Consider the following 22,500-nt stretch of genomic DNA (forward strand, 5'->3'; position numbering starts at 1 on the left):
AGGTTTTTTTTTTTTTGTGTGTGTGTAGGGGGGGGATGCCAAAAACTGAGCAATGATCTTTTTCTTTTCGAGGAAACCATTCATCAACCATGTACAACCACGGGAGACCAAGGCGTGACCAACTTTGGGTCAATCGTCGATTACATGCGACCTGAGGTTTTTTTTTTGTGTGTGTGTGTAGGGGGGGATGCCAAAAACTGAGCAATGATCTTTTTCTTTTCGAGGAAACCATTCATCAACCATGTACAACCACGGGAGACCAAGGCGTGACCAACTTTGGGTCAATCGTCGATTACATGCGACCTGAGGTTTTTTTTTTTTTTTTGTGTGTGTAGGGGGGGGATGCCAAAAACTGAGCAATGATCTTTTTCTTTTCGAGGAAACCATTCATCAACCATGTACAACCACGGGAGACCAAGGCGTGACCAACTTTGGGTCAATCGTCGATTACATGCGACCTGAGGTTTTTTTTTTTTTTTGTGTGTGTAGGGGGGGGATGCCAAAAACTGAGCAATGATCTTTTTCTTTTCGAGGAAACCATTCATCAACCACGTGCAACCACGGGAGACCAAGGCGTGACCAACCTTGGGTCAATCGTCGACCACATGCGACCTGAAGCCATTAAGCTATGCTCTGTGATCGATCTCAGTTTTCTTGGAAGATTTCTTGGTGAAATGATCCCTTAAAGCTAGACTGAAGGGACCTTCGAATGATGTATGAAGGTGTTCGTGGTGTGGACCAAAGTCAATATAGATACTATATTGACTCTAGTTTAGACATTCTTTGATCCCGTGGCAGAGTGAATTCGATATGAAATGATATTTGTGACTTATTTAAAAAATAATAATATTCATATTAAATGTTATTTGTGGCTTATTTAGAAAAATGACATTCATATTAAATGGTATTGGTGGCTTATTTGAACAAAAATGATATTCATATTAAATGGTATTGGTGGCTTATTTGAAAAAAAAATAATATTCATATTAAATGGTATTTGTGGCTTATTCAAAAAAAATAATATTCATATTAAATGGTATCGGTGGCTTATTTAAAAAAAAAAGATAATATTCATATTAAATGGTATTGGTAGCTTATTTGAAAAAAAAAATATTCATGTTAAATGGTATTTGTGGCTTATTTAAAAAAAATAATATTCATATTAAATGGTATTGATGGCTTATTTGAAAAAGAAAAATATATATTAAATGGTATTTGTGGCTTATTTAAAAAAAAATAATATTCATATTAAATGGTATTGGTGGCTTATTTGAAAAAATAATAATATTCATATCAAATGGTATTTGTTGCTTATTTGAAGAAAAAAAATAATACTCATATTAAATAGTATTTGTGGCTTATTTAAAAAAATAATATTCATGTTGAACGGTATTTATGGCTATATTGAAGAAAAAAATTGACATTCATATTATTCGACCCCTGAAACGTTCATATAAAATATACATTAATATTAATAAAATAATTTTTCCAGGTTTATGGTGGAAGGCGAAATTAAGAATTTTCAGAGTTCAGTTCATTCCCGTAAATAGAATGTAATAATCAATTAATCTTGTAAAACCATTATCATGAAAAATATTTGGCCCAACTAATGATTTAATTGCTCATTTCATATTAATGTCAAAGAAGTATGAAAGTTTCAAATGACAAACTTATTCATTTACTGTCGCAGTTGTATCCTATTAAAAGGATGGCATTTCCGACATCCAGTCGCTATTTGCAACTTAATTACATTTGCATAAATGTCAGCTTGCTTCATAAAGGTATGCGAGGAAGTGTATATGCCATGATTAGGGATATACAAGTGTTGGCATTATATACAGGTGTACACATTCCCCTATATGTATATATATACATATATATATATATATATATATATATATATATATATATATATATATATATATATATATATATATATATATATACATATATTTGTATGTATGTATATATACATATATATACATATATATATATATATATATATATATATATATATATATATATATATATATATATATATATACGTAAAAATCACAGGAAGACGTGATGCTCAGATGCAGAAGAACCACAGGAACTTAATCGTATATTTCGTATTTTCATTTTCCCTGTAGTTCTTCTGCATATATATATATATATATATATATATATATATATATATATATATATATATATATATATATATATATATATATATATATATATATATATATATATATATATATACATATACATTTATATGTATATATACATATATATACACATATATATACATATATATGTATATATACATATATATATACATATATATATATATGTATGTATATATATATATATATATATATATATATATATATATATATATATATATATATATATATATATATATATATATATATATATATATACAGGCATATATATATATATATATATATATATATGTATATATATATCCATCATCATCATCATCATCACCATCGTCGTCGTCAGCAGTTACTAGTCCACTGCAGGACAAAGACCTCAGACATATCCTTCCACTTGCGTATGTTTATGATCTTTCTGTGCCAATCCACGCCCGAAAACCTCATTAGTTCGTCGATCCATCGTCTGCTCTTCCTTCCTCTGCTTCTTATAATAATCTCTAGGGATTCATTTTTTTATTCTGAATGTCCATCTGTTGTCTGTCATTCACATTTTATATATACATATATACTTACATACATAAATTATTAACTGAGGGTGAGGCCTCACGAACAGAATGAAAAAAAAGACTTGGAGAGAAGGGAAAGGAGAAACGTCACATAAAAAGGGTTGTGAAGACTGACCAACGCAATACCCAGCCGAGGTCAAAGGTTGGAGGCGTGTAACACTTGCCCGACCCGGGGAGGTCAGGTTCAACAAGGGGCTAAAGTGCACACACTTCTCGATAACCCCAAACACAAAGAAAAATCATTTAGGTCATTCAGGCCTGGCCCTGGCAGTACATGCATAATTGAGTTATTGTTGATGAATGGAGTTTGTATTCGTGCAGTCTCACACAGAATAGTGAAGTAGTAATATCTGCGGTAGTAAATGAAATGACTGGTCACGATGGAATATTAATTGAAATTGATTTATTTACTTTAAACCTCATACATAAGAATTACAATTAACAACAAGTGAGCAAGTCCTGAACGCGGACATGGTCCTCGTAGAGGACATACCTCCGCCAAGGTGACCTAGAGCGCCATATGTCCTAGAATCATGAATTGATGTGACTTCGACCTTCACATGACCTTGACCTTCACGTGACCTTCAAGTGACCTTGACCTTCACGTGACCTTGACCTTCACATGACCTTGGCTTCAAGTGACCTTGATCTTCAAATGTACTTGACCTTCACGTGACCTTGACCTTCAGGTGACCTTGACCTTCACGTGACCTTGACCTTCACGTGACCTTGACCTTCAAGTGACCTGCTTGACTTTTGACCTTCAAGTGATCTTTGTTCATTTGCCACTGATACTTAATATGACATTGATATAATGCACCAATATGACCTTGACCTTTGACCTTTATAAATTTGAACATCACCCATGGGTTGCGCCTGGACTAGGACTTCCCTGTTGGCTTATGCAAAAGTCAGTGCTTTATTTCTGTCTCTTGATATGGCCACTTATGTCATAGTGACACCAGTGACCCCTGTGACCTTGACCTTGGGGTGACCTTGACCAAAATTTAATCAGTTCTTCCATACACATTGGGGAACTACTTGGCCAAGTTTGAAGTGATTCCGTGTAGAAATGTGGCCTCTACGTTGTCCACAGACAGACAGACAAACAGAGAAACAAACAAACAAACAAACAAACAAACAAACAAACCGAACCGAAAACATAACCTCCTGGCGGAGGTAAATATAATAGAAATAAAAAAAAAACAATTCATATAAAAACTCATCGCTTAGAAATAAAAGAATCATATACAGCGTTATTAATGGTAACCTTCCGTAGATATTAAAAACATCCAATTATGAACACCAAAGAAAAAAGAAAAAGAAATCTGGGTGCGCTATATGCTTCTAATTGAACAATAACGCCGATCAACGCCATTTTGATTACTTGACAGAAAAACACGTACATGAGAAATAACAATAAACAATATAATGGAAATAGGGATAAATTAATATAAATACTCCTCGCCGAGGACTAGAATAATTAAATACACAGCTATCAATGAATACTGATAACCTCTGAAAGAGCATAATACATTTAGTTAGTGAATACACAGCAAAACACAAAAGGATACCTGGGCGCTCTATCCGTTTCTATGTAGCCATATTACACTTATACAAACCAAAATAGCAATATAGAGACTTTTTTAACCTTTCTTTTTTCGTTTAATGGTGTTATTCTGTAGAAGGCATCTTTATCTTGCCTTACCGCTAACTGTACACAAGATTAATTCTAAGACGCCTCTACTTCCAATTAATTCCCCCGTATATCCTCACGCGGCATACGTCCTCTGACAAGGTTGTTCCCGTCAGAGTCAATATTTGTATTGACTCTGGTGTCCGTCACATTGGGGAATCCGGGAAAATGCAGAAGCCAAAACACACGGAATCGTTCTTAGACACGTTACACCGGCCTTCCACTGGCCTAATATAGTCATTAAAAAATGACTCGGCCCCTACGAATAAAACTTGAATCTTGCTAGCTAAAAAGGAATTCAAACTCTCTTTACATAGACATGAAAACATATATGTGCTTTTCATTCAAATACAACCAGTTTTAAGAAAAAAGTTTCCGCCATACATACATACACATGCATATATATATATATATATATATATATATATATATATATATATATATATATGTATATATATAATGTATATATATATATATGTATGTATATATATATATATATATATATATATATATATATATATATATATATATATATATATATATATATATATATATAGCTGTGGTTATTATTGTCTTACTTAATGAGAACATTTTATAAAATGAAAATCTATAAATTCTACATAGTTTCTGTAGAGCAAAACAAAGATGATATAAAAGTCAGGAATAACATAAAGATGAAACTATTAATTAGAAAGTCATGGCATATAAGAGTGTGTGGTAGTGACTGCTCCTAAATATCTTAATGAATGGAAGGCAATTTGGGTTTATTTTGCATAGAGTTAGTGTTTTAACATTACAAGTTGCATACATCATAAGGTTCACTAGCAGCTCATCACTTTCGCAAACTGATATATCTGCTCTCATATGATCCTTTTGATCCGGTTTACTTCACATGCATTACGCAGGCAATACATGTTAGCACATTTTTACCCCCGCCAGCGAAGTTGGAAGGAGGTTATGTTTTCGCCCCTGTTTGTGTGCGTGGTTGCTTGTGAAAAGCTTCCTGGCCACATTATTAATCGTAGAGTAATGAAACTTTCAGGGACTAACTGTTATGTAAAATGTTGGAAATTATTAAATTTTGGAAGGTCAAGGTCAAGGTAACGGTCAAGCAAAATGTCCAATTTCACGTAATCAGACAAAAGCTTGGACATCATTGTCACAGCGACTTCAAACTTGGTGCATATTAGAGTATATCAAAATCAAGGCCAATTAGGACATGTTAAGGTCAAAGTCAAGGTCGAGAAATAACCTGCCGCGCGGAGGTCTGCGCTCTACTGAGTGGCCCTCTGATATCATTTGCATTCGACATCCACATTTCACTTCAAATAAGAAGAGACGGTATCTTTGTAGATTTTTATATTTTGTTTTTCCTCTTTTCCAATCCTTTGGTTATGATACCTTTACTATCTTCTCTTAAACTTCTCTGTAATTTGAAATTTTTACTCAACATACCATCATCATGACATTTACTCGCAATTTCTTGTTTGGACCAATATTCTATGTGCATTTATCGTACTAACCAAACTCCCAATTACTCTATTTTAATTGGTTTCCAATTACTCGTAATGCTTTTATTCTGGTTTTACACGTTCTTTCCATTTATTTTTGTAACTCAATTCCCAATTACTTTATATTAGGCTTCTCTCTTTTTTCAAATAAACTTGATTTAAGTCCCAGCTCTTTCTAGCTAACATTGTTTTACTATAAAAACATTTATCTCCTAATGTTACATCTTTATGTGTTTGCTGTTTAAGTCTTTTTTTGTAATATCTCCATTCGGGAAATTATTAAATAGCAGTGAGGACTCACAACTTTGATTTAGACCAAATTTTGCATCGAAATATTCTCTCCTTTTCCTAAACAAACTAATCGTATGATTTCCACAACCTGAGATATAGTTCATATACCCCTTTACTCTCAACCTCTTCGTGTATTTTACAAAGGAAAATTTATCTACACACCGACTTCCTTTTTGGAAAGCACATGACATTCCTATTATCACTTTTTTTTTACCAAACCTCATTATGAGGTATACTTATCAGTTTCATAACCCAATAAATCGTACACGTGCCTCAATTAAAATTACATTTATTGGACTGAAATATTCCCCCCACCCCTCCCCGAAGTCAGAAACATCCTGTCTCCTCTTCATTTAGCGATCTGTTAAAATCCCTGCTTACATCTTTAACAGCCACTTCAAATATTCAGATCCTCTTAACTTATCAATTATTTCAATAATTTGAGATATTAACTCGTCAGGACTTCATCATTTTATTTATAAATGTTCATTCTCGGGTCCATTTTCAGCTTAACTTTTCTCCCACATTCATTTTTAGTAAACCTCGTTTTTACCATTCTCTGATTCATCCATGTATATCATAATTATGTTTTATCTTGGTCTCTCCCATTTTCTTCTTGAGTACTTTACTCGTTCTTTTATCACTTGCAATCAAACTAGTCTTCTGTTATTCATCAAATATTTATTTACTAAAGTAGCCATTTATTAGTTCGCAAAATTTCGTTAATGATTAATTTTCTTACAAAAATATGTTCATTATGCTCTCCTTTAGGATTTGCATGCTACTGATGAACGACTTCTCAACCAAAGCATAGGCTTCATCCATCTTCCTTTTATATGCTCCTCTGATTTCTTTCTTATTAAATAGATTCATTTAATTTATATTACATCCATATTTGAAATATTCTGTTCCATCTGCACTACCTACATCAACTTGAGCTCTTGCCAGGTTAAGATGACATATATCTATAAAAAAAAGCTTTTCTTACATTAGATTTTTTTACTTGCCCTTCCTCTTGCTATTCTGAGCCAACAAAAGGCAAAAAAAACTTTACCTTGGTGTTTCCCTTTCTCATGTATACATATGGAAATTAGCTTTTTGCTTGCAAGGATGATGTCTCTTTCTCATACCGACCACCTAAACAATTTTTTTTTCTCAATCGCCCGTCTTTGCATAATTATCACAAAACATAATTACTCTTTCTCGTTCGCTAAAACCAGGAGAGGATATTCTAACAACGTTAGAAAAAGAAATAATGTGCAGGACATATAATGATTATGACAGATAATAGATGGGCATCAAGAATATCAGAATGGGTCCCTATAGATTGCAAACGAAGCAGGGGAAGGAAAAGAAGACGATGGATTGACGAGCTAAGAAAGTTTGTGGGCGTAGACTGGCATAGGAAGACCATGAACAGGCGCAAGTGGAAAGACATGTGTGAGGCCTTTGTTTTGTAGTGGATTAGCAAACAGCTGATGGTAATATACATATATATATATATATATATATATATATATATATATATATATATATATATATATATATATATATATATATATATATATATGCATATATATTTTATATTATATATAATATATATTATATATATATACAAATATATACATATACATATATATATATATATATATATATATATATATATATATATATATATATATATATATATGTGTGTGTGTGTGTGTGCATAACACTATATATAAAATATAAAGTAAAATATAAAATTTAAAATACCATCTAATGCAGAATACCATGTCTTATTTATATGTGTATTCGTCTATGCATACCTTTAACATACTTCCAAAATGAAGTGTCATTTGTATTGTTTTGTGAACCGATATTTATATGAACGCTAGCAAGCTGAAATAGCACGAAATAGGGTTACGTCAGTTGTAAGCTTTCTGGCTGTAATGGAAATGCTGGAAGAACATCCTAGAAAAATCCTGGTTTCAAAATTGGTCTTGGACGAGAGTCTGGAATTTGGGAATATCTGAAAAGGATTCCTAAGATTCAAAAGAACTTTGTCGAGTTTTGGAATACATAGAGAAGTTTTTTTCCCTATAGAAATGTCTATTGAATCTTGTTGGCAATGTTCGGAATATGGTTCGAACGTGGGCATAGTGTAATTGGTTGGCTTTAATATATTATTATTATTATTATTATTATTATTATTATTATTATTATTATTATTATTATTATTATTATTATTATTATTATTATTATTATTATTATTGACATCTTCCGTAAATTATATTTCAGTGGGATAACTCTTGTCACTTTTATCGCTATTTGAATTAGTGAGTGATACTCATTTCACAATGTGCAAAATAAAATTATATATTGGATATATATATTGGATAATAAAAATAATTTCCAGCTATTACATCCGGTGACTTTAGTTATACATAAGCACATTCTTCTATGAGTAAGGAATTGGTCACTGTGGCATTGTGATTGTCTTCAAAGTTCAGTAGTGGTAATGTCAGTATTATTATTATTATTATTATTATTATTATTATTATTATTATTATTATTATTATTATTATTATTATTATTATTAAATGCTAAGCTACAACCCTAGTTGGAACAGCACGATGCTATAAGCCCAGGGGCTTAAAATTGTCAGTCTTTTATTGTTATTTACATTACAATCCTTTGCAACTTACATTTCAATAGGGACCTAAAACTATCAAATTTTCAGTCCGTCCTTTCGAAACAAAAGCAGGAAACTCATTTTATTGAGATTCAGGAAAAGTATCATATGGGGACGAATATACTAGTATTATATGCGATATTCCCTGTACTGAAAAGCTCTATGGTTTTTCAATCAGTATCCTGACTGTAGATGCAAACAGGTCAGAAAAGGCAGTACATTGAATAACTTTTCTTCCTCAAAACTCTTCGCTAATATTCTGCGTAAATATGTGTGTGTATCCTATATTTATAAACATAATATATTCGTCCCTTTTACATATATATATATATATATATATATATATATATATATATATATATATATATATATATATATATATATATATATATATATATATCAAGATCAAATTAAATGTGAAAAGTTGTAACGGAAAATCTGTTTATAGATCTCCGTGAAAATAATCTGCAATCATATGGTATATGGTAATATTCACTGAAAATATAGAGAAAGGTTTTATAGGCTTTGAGTAACCTCTATCTTAGAGCATTTTTGTATCCCCATATTCAGTGCAAGGAGAACAGAAACCCATTTTCCAATTAGAAAACATATTTAGGAAATTGTGCCGCCAATCCTTACTGTCCGCTATTATTGTCAAAAGTTACTCTCTCTTCCAAATTCCTCGGGATAACCAAAGGTTGATGCTTAAGTGAACGGTTCTGCAGTCATCCTCATCACTTAAGTAACTCTAATGGTGTTTTTGAATTACTCTTATGTTATTGTGGAGAGAGAAATGGGACACGAAACGGAACTCGAAAAAAACGAAGAATTTTGAAATTATAAAAATTTCAAAGATGCAAATTGGCTCCTTATTAATATAAACAGAAATTAAGAAAGTCTGGTTATAACTACAAAGCGAGCGGTGATGTCTTCCTTGAAGAAAATTAAAGTAGCAAGTTATTTTTCTTCTCGGCTGTAGAGAGAAAAAAATATTTACTATTTAATCAGAGGATAATAGAATTTTTGCATAACTATAAGAGGTGGTCTTATAATAGAGACATTTAATACTAATATGAAATAAGCTACATTTTACACTTCTGAAACAGTAGATTATCCTTTACTGGAAGTGACACACTCGAAAGAAGCAAGAAACGTTTGCGAACAATACTACACAGTATTCTAAAAGTTATTCCAGCTATGACCAAGTTGTGGAATGATCTTCCTAATCGGGTAGTTGAATCAGTAGAACTTCAAAAGTTTAAAGTTGGAGCAAATATTTTTATGTTGACCAGGCTGACATGAGTCTTTTTATAGTTTATATATGACATATGTGTTTTTGACGTTGTTAATAGATTATATAGGACATATCTGTTTTAACGCTGTTACTGTTTTTAGAATGATATATTGTTAATTTATTCTCATCATTTATTTATTTTCTTATTTCCTTTCCTCACCGTGCTATTTTCCCTGTTGGAGCCCTTGGGCTTATAGCATCTTGCTTTTCCAACTAGGGTTGTAGCTTGGCTAGTAATAATAATAATAATCCTTTAAACCAATATTTCGGGATCTGATAATAGGCTGTATAACAAGTGTCCTTTTAGGCTGGTCATTCAATAATTGACAGAAGCTTAATTTCGGAAAAATATATTATGATCAGAGTTTAAACTACATCTTTGTTACAGAAAATTATTCATTGTAAAGGACGGTGTGTTTTCATTTTATGATAAATGTTAGAAACAAAATGTGATATTCACCCCTTTTATTCGAAATATAGATAAAAAGACAGATCATGCCAAAATATTCATTAAGATTTGCAGTAAGGTAAAATATATATTGATAAAATTGTAACTCCTACGATAATGAAAAGAACATGTTTGGTATAGTTTGCAGTGGTTACCAAGTTTCCTGCCTCTAGATAACTTCAATCTACGAAAAATGTGGAAATAATTAACATCCAACAAGATCAGATTAAAAGTGGAAAGTTGTAAGGGAAAAACGTGAGATATAAAGAAAAAACTGTTTAAAGGGTCTCTCTGAAAATAATCTGCAATCTTGAGTAATTAAGTGGTTATTTGATGAAGGTTCTATGAATACCCACTTTTGAAAGATTTTACAATTTCAAAATCTCGTTCGGTGGGCCAAATAAAATGAGACCTAAGTAATGCCGTGCACTGGTTTGTTCACATAAATGTATCCACTATACACGACGCGTTCACGAAAAATCATCAATTTCATCTTTACGAATGAGTGAATTTCGTAGAACAGTACTCTGTCTGGCGCTTGGCCAGTGAGAAGCTCCCTAATAAAATTTCTCCAGGACCGAAGAGGTGTGAGGTTTAACGTATAATGAAGTACGGCAGCCAGTGCCCGTAGACTTTAGCTCTGTACTCTCTCAGCCAGCCAGTCATCTCTCGAGTGTTTCTGACTGCATTCATCTTAATATTATCCGATCTGACTACTGTTTACCATGTCTATCCAGCATGTTTTTCATTCCCTCCATACCAACTCATCCAACTGTTTACCTCCCCTTTTTATACGGGCTGCTAATACAAGAACACATGTTCCGCTCATGTGTGGGTTGCGATCCTAACCCAACCTAACCGTAGAACAGCATGTTAGTTTAGTCCACATTACAGCGATTTCATCACTCCAGAAGAATGGATAACGCTAAATAATATTTTATATGCTATCCAGGCTTAGAATAGAGAATGTTATCACTATCTGTTTATGAAGGTAACATTTACGTTCGGAAAGTGTAAGAATTTATGTAACGTTCACATAGAAGGCTAACTTTTGACGTACACATCGCATGCAAATTGCAAGGAAATAAAAACAAGCGAAACAGTAAGCAGTATAGTTACGCTCTGAAAGGTAGTAAATAGTAATCTCGAATTCTATAGGCGCGAATGTATAATAAGGTTTGCTGGAGAGTCCGGCGCCTCTTTAGTCTGACAGTCGACATACTGACACACACGGCTGGCATGCCCAGCACCAAGGTTTAAAATTGAGCATGTGTCCATCCATTACCTTAGATGTTGCTGTTTTTTACCTTAGATTACCTTAAAACTTTTCAAATATCCTTAAATTTGAATTGTTCCGTAACCGAAATACAAACCACGCTATTTACAAAGGGTTTACTTTTAGCGCAGCTGAAATGACGAGCCAATAGTTTTTAACGAGGGTTAATTACCCCCGCGCTAGTTAGCGGGGGGTGGGGAAGGGTAGCTTGCTACCCCTCCCCCCTCCACACACCGGTGACTTGCTTCACTTCACTTTTGGCTCGGCGGTGATCAGACGTGTCTGTTCATCGCCTTCGCTGACAGCCTTTAATTTTCTTCTTTTTCTTTACAGCTTGTGTGATTGGTTGGAAGTTGACCTTCAGTTATTTTCTTTTATTTAATATGCGGACATGCCCTGGAGTTGCCGGCCGTCCTTGTGGGACTTTCATGTCGGACGTGAGTACGGATCCTCACACCCTCTGCCCTCAATGTCGGGGCCGACGGTGCGACCAGGATAACATGTGCCGTGAGTGTAGGGAGTGGTCTGCCTCCCAGTGGGAGAGGTTTGGCCGTCGGCGTAAGAAGAAGTCCAAGAGAGACCGTTCTCCTCCGGGGTTAGCCTTGAAGGAGGAAGGTTCTCGGGACTCTTCTTCCGCCGCCCAAACCTCCTCCGAAGCTCCCCCTCGTCCGCCTCCTAAGGAGAGTCGTCCGAGTGGGAGCGCAGGCCCTTGTTCTGTTTCCCTACCTTCGGTGGGGGGAGAGGGCGTCGCCTCCCATAGCGAGGCGGTTCCCCCTCCTCCTCCGGGGGAGGTTATTGATAATAATTCTTTATCCAGTGATGATCTGTTGCAGATTTGGTCGTCCCTGGGGCTTAAGGGCTTGCCCTCCAGGGTCGCTCTTATTGACCTTGTCTCGTTGGGGGCCGCTGTTAAACAGTCGCCGGTGGTAGCGGAGGTAGACCCTCTGTCTATTGTCGACGTCGTGGTGACAGAGGCCTCCGACGTGGCTGGGCCTTCCGACGCAGGTGCTGTTGCTGGTGATGGTGCTCTAGGCTCTCCTCCTCCTTCCGTGCATCCTTCGAAGGGGGAAGTGAGTCCTTCGGTCTCGACTGCTGCCCAGCTTCCTTCTGAGGGAAGTGTTTTGAAGGAGACTCCCCTTCGGAGGACCGATGGTCCCGACGATCTCCCCCGAGGCCGCCTCCGCCGTAAGGCTCACCGCCCTCTACGCCACAAGGGCCTCCCTTCCCCTTACAGGGGGACTAAGAGGCGCCTTTTTGGGTCTTCGTCCTCCGGGGGGGACTCTCCTCGTCAGCCTCAACCGACTACTCCGCCCTCCTTGAACCTCTCTGCGGACCGCTCTCCATCTCCTGCCGGATCTTCGCCTTCTGGAGAACTCGTCACCCGACGGGCAACGGTCCCTTCGGGGCTAAGGGATTCTTCCCTTACGCGAGCAGGGCCAGCGCACAAGCGCTCTCCTGCTCGCCAGCGATCTCCTGCTCGTCGACGATCTCCTGCTCGCCAGCGATCTCCTGCTCGTCGACGATCTCCTGCTCGCCAAGACTCTCCTGCTCGCCGACGCTCACCTGCTCGTCGGCTCTCTCCTGAGGTTCGCCCCCCTCGCCAGCGCTCTCCTGCTCGTCAGCTCTCTTCCGAGCGTCAGCGCTCATTTGAGGACCATCGCCCTGCGGTCTCTGACCACCCTTTAGTTCCTGCTGAACTCCCTGCTCACCATCGTGTGTCAGAAACACATGTTCGCCAACGCGCCAGCGATCTTCCCGTTCCTGCTCGTGAACCTATCCTCTCACAGGACACGCGTCGACCTTCTGCTCGCCAGCGATCACCAGCTCGCCAGCGATCACCAGCTCGCCAGCGATCACCAGCTCGCCAGCGATCACCAGCTCGCCAGCGATCACCAGTTCGCCAGCGATCACCTTCACATGCTGCCCGCCATCGCACGAACCTGCCTGATCGCCCGCTTACGCATGCTGCTCCTCATCGCAATACCCTGAACGATCGCCCTCCTGCGGATGCTGATCACCATCGCACAACCCTGCACGATCGCCCGCTTTCGCATGCTGCTCGCCATCGCACAACCCTGCACGATCGCCCGCTTTCGCATGCTGCTCCTCATCGCAATACCCTGAACGATCGCCCTCCTGCGGATGCTGATCACCATCGCACCCTTTCACGCGATCATTCACCTGCGCATGCTGCTCGCCATCGCACAACCCTGCACGATCGCCCGCTTTCGCATGCTGCTCCTCATCGCACAACCCTGAACGATCGCCTTCCTGCGAATGCTGATCACCATCGCACCCTTTCACGCGATCATTCACCTACGCATGCTGCTCGCCATCGCACAACCCTGAACGATCGCCCTCTTGCGCGCAATCATTCACCTTCACATGCTGCTCGCCATCGCTTACCATCACGTGATCATTATCGCCAGCGATCTTCTTCACCTACGCGGCAGCACGATCCCTCGCCGTCGCGCCATCGCTTGCGTTCGTCGCCTCGGACACGTGTTCCTTTACCTGCCCACCCTCACGCCCACTCGCCTGCGCGCCCGCGCGATCGCTCGCCTGCGCGCCCGCGCGATCGCTCGCCTGCGCGCCCGCGCGATCGCTCGCCTGCGCGCCCGCGCGACCGCTCGCCTGCGCGCCCGCGCGACCGCTCGCCTGCGCGCCCGCGCGACCGCTCGCCTGTACGCCCGCGCAACCATTCGCCTTTGCGCGACCGTTCACCCTCGCGCGACCATAGTTCGCGGCGAATTCCACAGCCGGTGGTAGCAGCAGGGACGCGTGCTCCTAGACGGCACTCGGGATCACCTCCATCCAAGCACAGGTTGGTATTGCAGGACGAGGACAGGTCATTACAACATTCTTCCCCACCTTCTTTTCAGGCAGGTACCGTCGTGTCCACTCCAAAGGATCGCCCGATCCCTTTCACCTTAGCGAGGATTTCGGACTCTGTGTCCTTTGAGCAGCAGACTTGGTTTGGTCCGCTGGCACGGGCGTTAGTGAGGGTTATGAAACCAGCACTCGCCGGCCAGGGTAACAAACCAGCGGCTGTCTCTCCTTCGCTGAAGAGAAAGAGAGGAGTGGACTTCGTGGTGACTTCCCCCAGGGCGAAGTTGGTTCCCAAGAGGTCGGTCTCGAGGGTTCCCTCTCCTGCACGAGTACTCTCTCCTTCTCCCGTGGACGAGGCCTTTCCGTCCTCAGGTGAGTCCAGTGGACCGGTAGTCTTCCCCCCGGCACCAGGGGGGGAGACTTCGCTTCAGGCAGGAGAATTGTCTCGTGAGGAAGGGGCCCCTCGAACCTCGTTGTTGGGATCCTGTATCCCTCCTAGGAGGGAGCCCAAGGATTCCAAGACCATCCCTAAATCCTCTGCAAGGATTCGACAGGAACCCATGACTACCCAGGGGAATGTCCACGTATCACCCCAGGAAGAGATTCCTGGGGCAGGAGACTTAGCTGCCAGCCCACAGGGAGGAGAACAGCAAGAGTCCGAACATGCCTTCTGGCAGGTCCTAAGCCTGATAAGGCAACTTAACAGTCTTACGGATCCAGTCATCCCCCCCCGTGAAGGCAAAGACACAATTCTGGATGAAGTGTTCGACGTTCGTAAGGCCCCTAAGACCAGTGCAGCTCTGCCCTGGTCTCGGGGGCTGAAGAGTGCCAGAGCTAGGGCCAATGCTCAGCTCGCACTTCTTGCCTCCTCCAGTCGTTCCACTGCCGGGAACAAACTCATCCCTCCTCCTCGCCTTCAGCAGAGGAGGTATTTCGAGATCCTGGGTGAGCACAACCTCGCTCTTCCGCTCCATCACTCTGTGGAGGAGCTGGCGAAGGGAGTTCCCTTGGAGAAACTCTCTGCCCGGCAGGTGTCGTTCTCGGCGGCAGAGATCCTTAACCACGAGAAGGTCGCTAAGTGTGCCATGCAGGCCACTTCGTGGCTGGACTTCTGGTTAGGATCTCTGGGCATCCTATTGCGATCTGAGGACTTGTCCAAGGAGACCAATAGGAAGGCCCTAGAGACCTTCTTGCTCTCGGGCACCCGCTCCATCGAGTTCTTGGCGCACCAGGTTACCACCCTGTGGGCCAACTCGGTGTTGAAGCGTCGCGATGCTGTGTCCGAGAGATTCCATCCGAAGGTCCCCGCCGTAGATGTGTGTAGGCTCCGACATGCCTCCCTCCTGGGGGAGAGCCTGTTTGAGCCTCAAGACTTGGAGCGAACGGCTGAGAGGTGGAGGAAATCCAGCACGGACTCCCTCCTCCACAGGGCCCTTACAACTCGGCCCTATAAGCCTCCAGCCCCGCCACAACAGCAGCAACAGCCTCGTAAGGCTCCAAAACAGGCACCGGCAGCTAAGAAAGTGGTGTCTAAGCCCCAGCCCTTTCCAGCCAAGGTCAAGAGGGGTGGTAAGTCCTCCAGGGGAGGCAAGACTTCTAGGGGTGGCGGCCGCGGCCGCAAGCCCTAGGGGTGGCAGTCCCCCTGCGTGTCCACCTGTGGGGGGATGCCTTCAGCGTTGCGTCCGCAGGTGGCAACATCTCGGGGCCGATGCTTGGACGATCTCGGTGATCGGCCAAGGTTATCGCGTCCCGTTCACGTCATCTCAACCTCCCCTGACAGCGAATCCAGTGTCGTTGAGCTCCTATGCCATGGGATCGGCAAAGGGGCTGGCCCTTCAGGCCGAAGTCAAGACCATGTTCGAGAAGGGTGCTCTCCAGGAGGTCGTGGACGGCTCTCCAGGCTTCTTCAGTCGACTCTTTCTTGTAAAGAAGGCTACTGGAGACTGGAGACCCGTCATCGATCTCTCGGCTCTGAACAGGTTTGTCAAACAAACCCGGTTCAGCATGGAGACAGCAGACACAGTCAGACTTGCGGTGAGACCACAAGACTTCATGTGTACACTGGATCTAAAGGACGCGTACTTCCAGATCCCAATCCATCCGTCTTCCAGGAAGTACCTGAGATTCTGCCTAGACAACAAGATCTACCAGTTCAAGGTGCTGTGTTTCGGTCTCTCCACAGCTCCTCAGGTGTTCACCAGAGTGTTCACCCTGATTTCGACTTGGGCGCACAGGAACGGCATTCGTCTCCTTCGTTACCTAGACGATTGGCTGATCCTAGCAGACTCGGAGTCGACCCTTCTTCGACACCGAGACAGGCTTCTAGATCTTTGCCAGGATCTGGGGATCGTGGTAAACCTCGAGAAGTCCTCTCTGCAGCCGTCCCAGCGACTGGTTTATCTAGGCATGCTAATAGACACCAATCTCCACAAAGCCTTTCCATCAGACGACCGGATAGCAAGGCTGAGGAGGGTGGCGGAACCTTTCCTCAGGCGAAAAGAACTCCCCGCCCAATCGTGGTTGCGTCTCTTGGGCCACCTATCCTCCCTGGCCCGTCTGGTTCCAAACAGCCGCCTCAGGATGAGATCCCTTCAATGGCGGCTCAAGTCCCGGTGGAATCAAGGATCCGATTCCCCGGACACTCTGATCCCAATGGGGTCTCTGGAACAGACGGACTTGCGGTGGTGGCTGGCCGACGAGAACCTGCGAAAGGGAGTGAGTCTTCTCGTCCTTCCCCCGGAATTGACTCTGTTTTCGGACGCGTCAAAAGAAGGGTGGGGGGCGCACGTTCTGAACCAGAGGGCCTCAGGCCTTTGGTCAGAATCAGAAAAGTGCCTACACATCAACCTGCTAGAATTGAAGGCCGTCTTTCTGGCCCTTCAACAGTTCCAACGGTTCCTGGCGGGTCACTCCGTGGTGGTGATGAGCGACAACACCACGGTAGTGGCTTATATCAACAAGCAGGGAGGCACTTTTTCGCAACAGCTATCCCATCTTGCAGTAGAGACTCTGAGGTGGACCGAAACCCACTCGATAACACTATCAGCTCGCTTCATTCCTGGCAAGAGGAATGTGCTCGCCGACAGTCTGAGCAGGGCTTCGCAGATAGTGAGTACCGAGTGGTCTTTGGATCCTCAGATAGCCAACAAAGTCCTGACTTTGTGGGGTTCCCCGACGGTGGACTTGTTCGCGACAGCCTTGAACTTCAAGCTGCCCCTGTACTGCTCACCAGTCCCGGACCCCAAGGCACTCTGGCAAGATGCTTTCCAGCAACGGTGGGACAACATCGACGTGTACGCCTTCCCACCATTCTGTCTGATGAGAAGGGTGCTCAACAGGACCAGACTATCGGTCAACTGTTCCATGACTCTAGTAGCTCCGCTATGGCATCACGCGGAATGGTTTCCGGACCTTCTGCAACTCCTGACGGAACTCCCAAGGGAGCTTCCTCCACGACACGAGCTTCTCAGACAACCCCACTCCGGTGTCCCTCACAGGGCCGTAGCCTCGCTTCGGCTTCACGCCTGGAGACTATCCAGCGTCTCCTCGCGGAGAGAGGCTTTTCGCAACAGGTTGCGGAGAGAATGTCTCGGCACCTGCGAAGGTCCTCTGAGGGAGTCTACCAAGCGAAGTGGAGAGTCTTTTGTGGTTGGTGTCGTGGAAGGGGTATCTCTCCACTCGATGCCACTATTCCAGCAATAGCGGACTTCCTTGTGTATCTGCGAGAAGAAATGCGCCTTTCTGTCTCGGCAGTGAAAGGCTATCGCTCAGCCTTAAGCTTGGCCTTCAGATTGAAGGGCGTGGATATTTCTTCATCGCTAGAACTCTCTTTACTCATACGTAGCTATGAGCTTACCTGCCCCCAGTCGGAAGTGAGACCCCCTCCTTGGAACGTGGTTCGAGTTCTCAGGTCTCTCAAGAGACCTCCCTTCGAGCCATTACGCCAGGCCTCCGATCGCCACCTGTCTTGGAAGACGGCTTTCCTACTCGCCTTGGCCTCGGCCAAGCGAGTTAGTGAACTTCATGGTCTCTCGTACGACATCGCCCATTCAAGGGGATGGGGGGAGGTAACGTTCAGGTTCGTCCCTGAGTTTGTGGCCAAGACTCAGAATCCTGGAGTGCCGGATCCTCGGTTCGACTCTTTCAGGATCGCGAGTCTCCGTTCTGTAACAAACGACCCAGACCAGCTGCTACTATGCCCAGTGAGGTGTCTGAGGTACTACTTGAAGAGAACGGCTGCAGTCCGTCCTCATGTGCGAGCTTTGTTTGTGAGCACAGGCAGGACAAAGAGGAGGGTCACAAGGAACACCATCTCTGCTTGGATTCGTAGGGTTATCCACCATGCCCTGAATCCTGACCCTCCTCCGTCACGTCGCCCTCGGGCCCACGATGTCAGGGGTATTGCTACATCCCTGGCCTTCAAGAGAAACTTCTCTGTGACGCAGGTACTTCAAGCGGGGGTCTGGAAGCGTCAAACGACCTTCACAGCCCACTACCTGCAAGACGTGACCCACAGGAGCCTCGATACGTTCTCTATCGGCCCTGTGGTGGCTGCACAACAGCTGGTCTAACCTCAGGCTCCTTTTTGGACAAGTAGCAGTAGGTTGAGGGCGTTGTTACCCGGTCTTAGTCTGTGTGAATGAAAGAGTATGTCTGACCCTTACTTCTTTCTTCATTCTCCCCTCTCTTGGGGAAGCAGCATCCTGGTCCTCGCATAGCTGACCTCGACCTCTGCAGGTAACCCATGCTTCTTTGTGCTCCTAGTATTAAGCTTAATACTGTTGCGTCTCCCATACCCTGACGAGGTGGTATGGGGAACGTCCTATCCTAGAATTCCTATCTGAAGGTCTCAAGGTCAACTTCATAGGACGAGTCACACTCTCCTCCTCACACTACTTATGTAGGCCACTCGTTCCTAGCGATGCTAGGAACCTGTGAGGTACAGGGGCTCCCTCTCTCTAGTGCTGCTCACTAAGGGATCGAGCCCCCGGGCAAGCCAAAGTCAGTAAGGCTGGGGACTTTCCACCCTTCCTAAGGGGTAAGTCACCCTTTGTAAATAGCGTGGTTTGTATTTCGGTTACGGAACAAATGACAAATTCGAAGATAATTTGTATTTTTCCTAACCATACAAACCTTAGCTATTTACACATATGTGCCCGCCATCCCTGACCCCCAAGTCAAGTCCTACCTCTAAGTGAAGTGAAGCAAGTCACCGGTGTGTGGAGGGGGGAGGGGTAGCAAGCTACCCTTCCCCACCCCCCGCTAACTAGCGCGGGGGTAATTAACCCTCGTTAAAAACTATTGGCTCGTCATTTCAGCTGCGCTAAAAGTAAACCCTTTGTAAATAGCTAAGGTTTGTATGGTTAGGAAAAATACAAATTATCTTCGAATTTGTCATGCTAGTAAAACCGGAATTACCACAAAACCATACAAATTACCTTGAAACCATGCAAATTATCTCAAACTAAGGTATTTACCTTAAAAGTTTAAACCCTGCCCAGCACATTCATATACCGCTTGCCAGAACAGAGGAGCAGTGAGATAATGTTGAATTGCGAGCGAAGCGAGCCACGGCGGAGCAATAACCAATTGAACTAGTAATTTATTAGGTAATTGAAATAACGTCAAAATATTCGCTCACGCGGCTGCTGCCATATCGCTGGACTTGAACTACGGCCCCATAATTATTTGATAAAAAGGCAAAAAGATCCTGTATTTTTTACTGAAGCTTATTTTACTGAAGAGATATATGTAATTATAGAAAATAAAGTAATCTATTTTTTAGATATAATAGGAAATCTATACTCTCCTAGCCAATAGAAAATTAAATGGGAATATCTCATGTGGAAAATTATATTGACCTATGAGAAGTAACATATTTCTGTACACCTTTTATAGTGGATTAATTATTGTTTCATAAAGTTCAAAAGTGTAAACTTGATTACTGATTGCATGATTACACACACACACACACACACACACATATATATATATATATATATATATATATATATATATATATATATATATATATATATATATGTATATATACATATACATATATACATACATACATATATATATATATATATATATATATATATATATATATATATATATATACATACATGCATATAAATATACACACACACACACACACACACACATATATATATATATATATATATATATATATATATATATATATATATATATATATATATGTATATACGTATACATATTCATTTCACGTATTCTTTCTCGCGCTGGGTGTCTTATGCTTAGGCGTAATTAGTCTGTTTTTAAATAATTCACGGATTTTTTCGCTCAGGCAAGACTCATTAGCGTGTGCAAATATCAATTGATTAGCGTTCGGGGAATGTAGCGAAAAAAAGGCTAAGGAATCAGTGCTTTGTCACCTTCTTTGCTTGGAATTTCCAGCTTAATTTACCAGCATTAAGAGATTAGTTTTAGGATTTTAGTTTCAAATGGAGGATATGTTTCAAATAATATTGATTTAGAATCTACCTCACTTGATGTATTCCAGTTTCCTCTGGCAACAGTTATACTTTTAATTATATATGATATTCCTTTAATTTGAAAATTTTTAATTAATTGATTTCGTCTCATGCGTTGTAAATAATTAACCCTTTCTCCTTTTTACATTAAACTTAACTTTTTTTTTCTTTCACTCATTCCTTGTTAATTTTAAATCAAATATTCCTTTCGTGTACAGTGTCTTTTTCCTGTGCTACTTGATAAAAAATTAATCTTTTAATTTATTATTTTCATCCCTGTCAATTAAATTAGTTGAGATATCTTGTTTGTGCTTAATGGTACGGTTACTGAAATGTGAATGAATCTATCCTTCAAAAGTAGCTGCGTGTATAATAATGGTTGTTCTTCCTTGGATAGTTTAATTGTTTCCTTATTTCCTTTCCTCACTGGGTTATTTTTTTCCTGTTGGAGCCCTTGGGATTTTAGCATTTTGCATTTTCAGACTAAGGTTGTAGCTTAGCTAATAATAATAATAATAATAATAATAATAATAATAATAATAATAATAATAATAATAATAATAATAATGATAAAATTATAATTGTAATTGTAATGGTTATCGTTATCGTTATCATTGCCTTTAATTCTCATTCTGCGTCTTTAATAATTGTTGTTCTTCCTTGGATAGTTTGTTTCCTTATTTCCTTTCCTCACTGGGTTATTTTTTCCTGTTGGAGCCCTTGGGCTTATAGCATTTTGCATTTTCCGACTAAGGTTGTAGCTTAGCTAATAATAATAATAATAATAATAATAATAATAATAATAATAATAATAATAATAATAATGGTAATTGTAATGGTTATCGTTATCTTTATCATTATTATAAGTATAAGAATAAGAATAATTGGTCTGGGTGTATTAAAGTGCTTTATAGTCTAAACCATTATTCAGAACCAGTATATTAACATAATATGTCCCGAGCTCATGTCTTACAAAAGGGGAACATAAAATGCACACAAGTCTGTGTGTGCTAAAAATCAGCTTGAATTTAAGACTTCTGTTTGTCCTTCCATTTTCCACGACCTACGCATTCAGGGAAAAACCTGATCTTGCGTATTGTTTGACGGAACGATGTAAACAGATATGACTCCATAAACATGGCCGAATCAATGTAAACTTCCTGTGTGTACCCAGATACTTATGTAGGATGTATTTTTCCGCAATTGTCGTTTTCGTCTCGTTGTTTTATTCATAC

At 40.9% G+C, this 22,500-nt stretch overlaps 1 protein-coding gene across 1 annotated transcript in view; it reads left to right on the forward strand.

The window, feature by feature from the left end:
* Positions 1–22,500, forward strand: part of LOC137633020 (peripheral plasma membrane protein CASK-like) — a 164,819-nt gene that overhangs the window by 132,180 nt on the left and 10,139 nt on the right. The window lies entirely within an intron of this gene.

Source organism: Palaemon carinicauda, chromosome 42 (assembly GCF_036898095.1).
Source record: "Palaemon carinicauda isolate YSFRI2023 chromosome 42, ASM3689809v2, whole genome shotgun sequence".
NCBI classification, from domain to species: domain Eukaryota; kingdom Metazoa; phylum Arthropoda; class Malacostraca; order Decapoda; family Palaemonidae; genus Palaemon; species Palaemon carinicauda.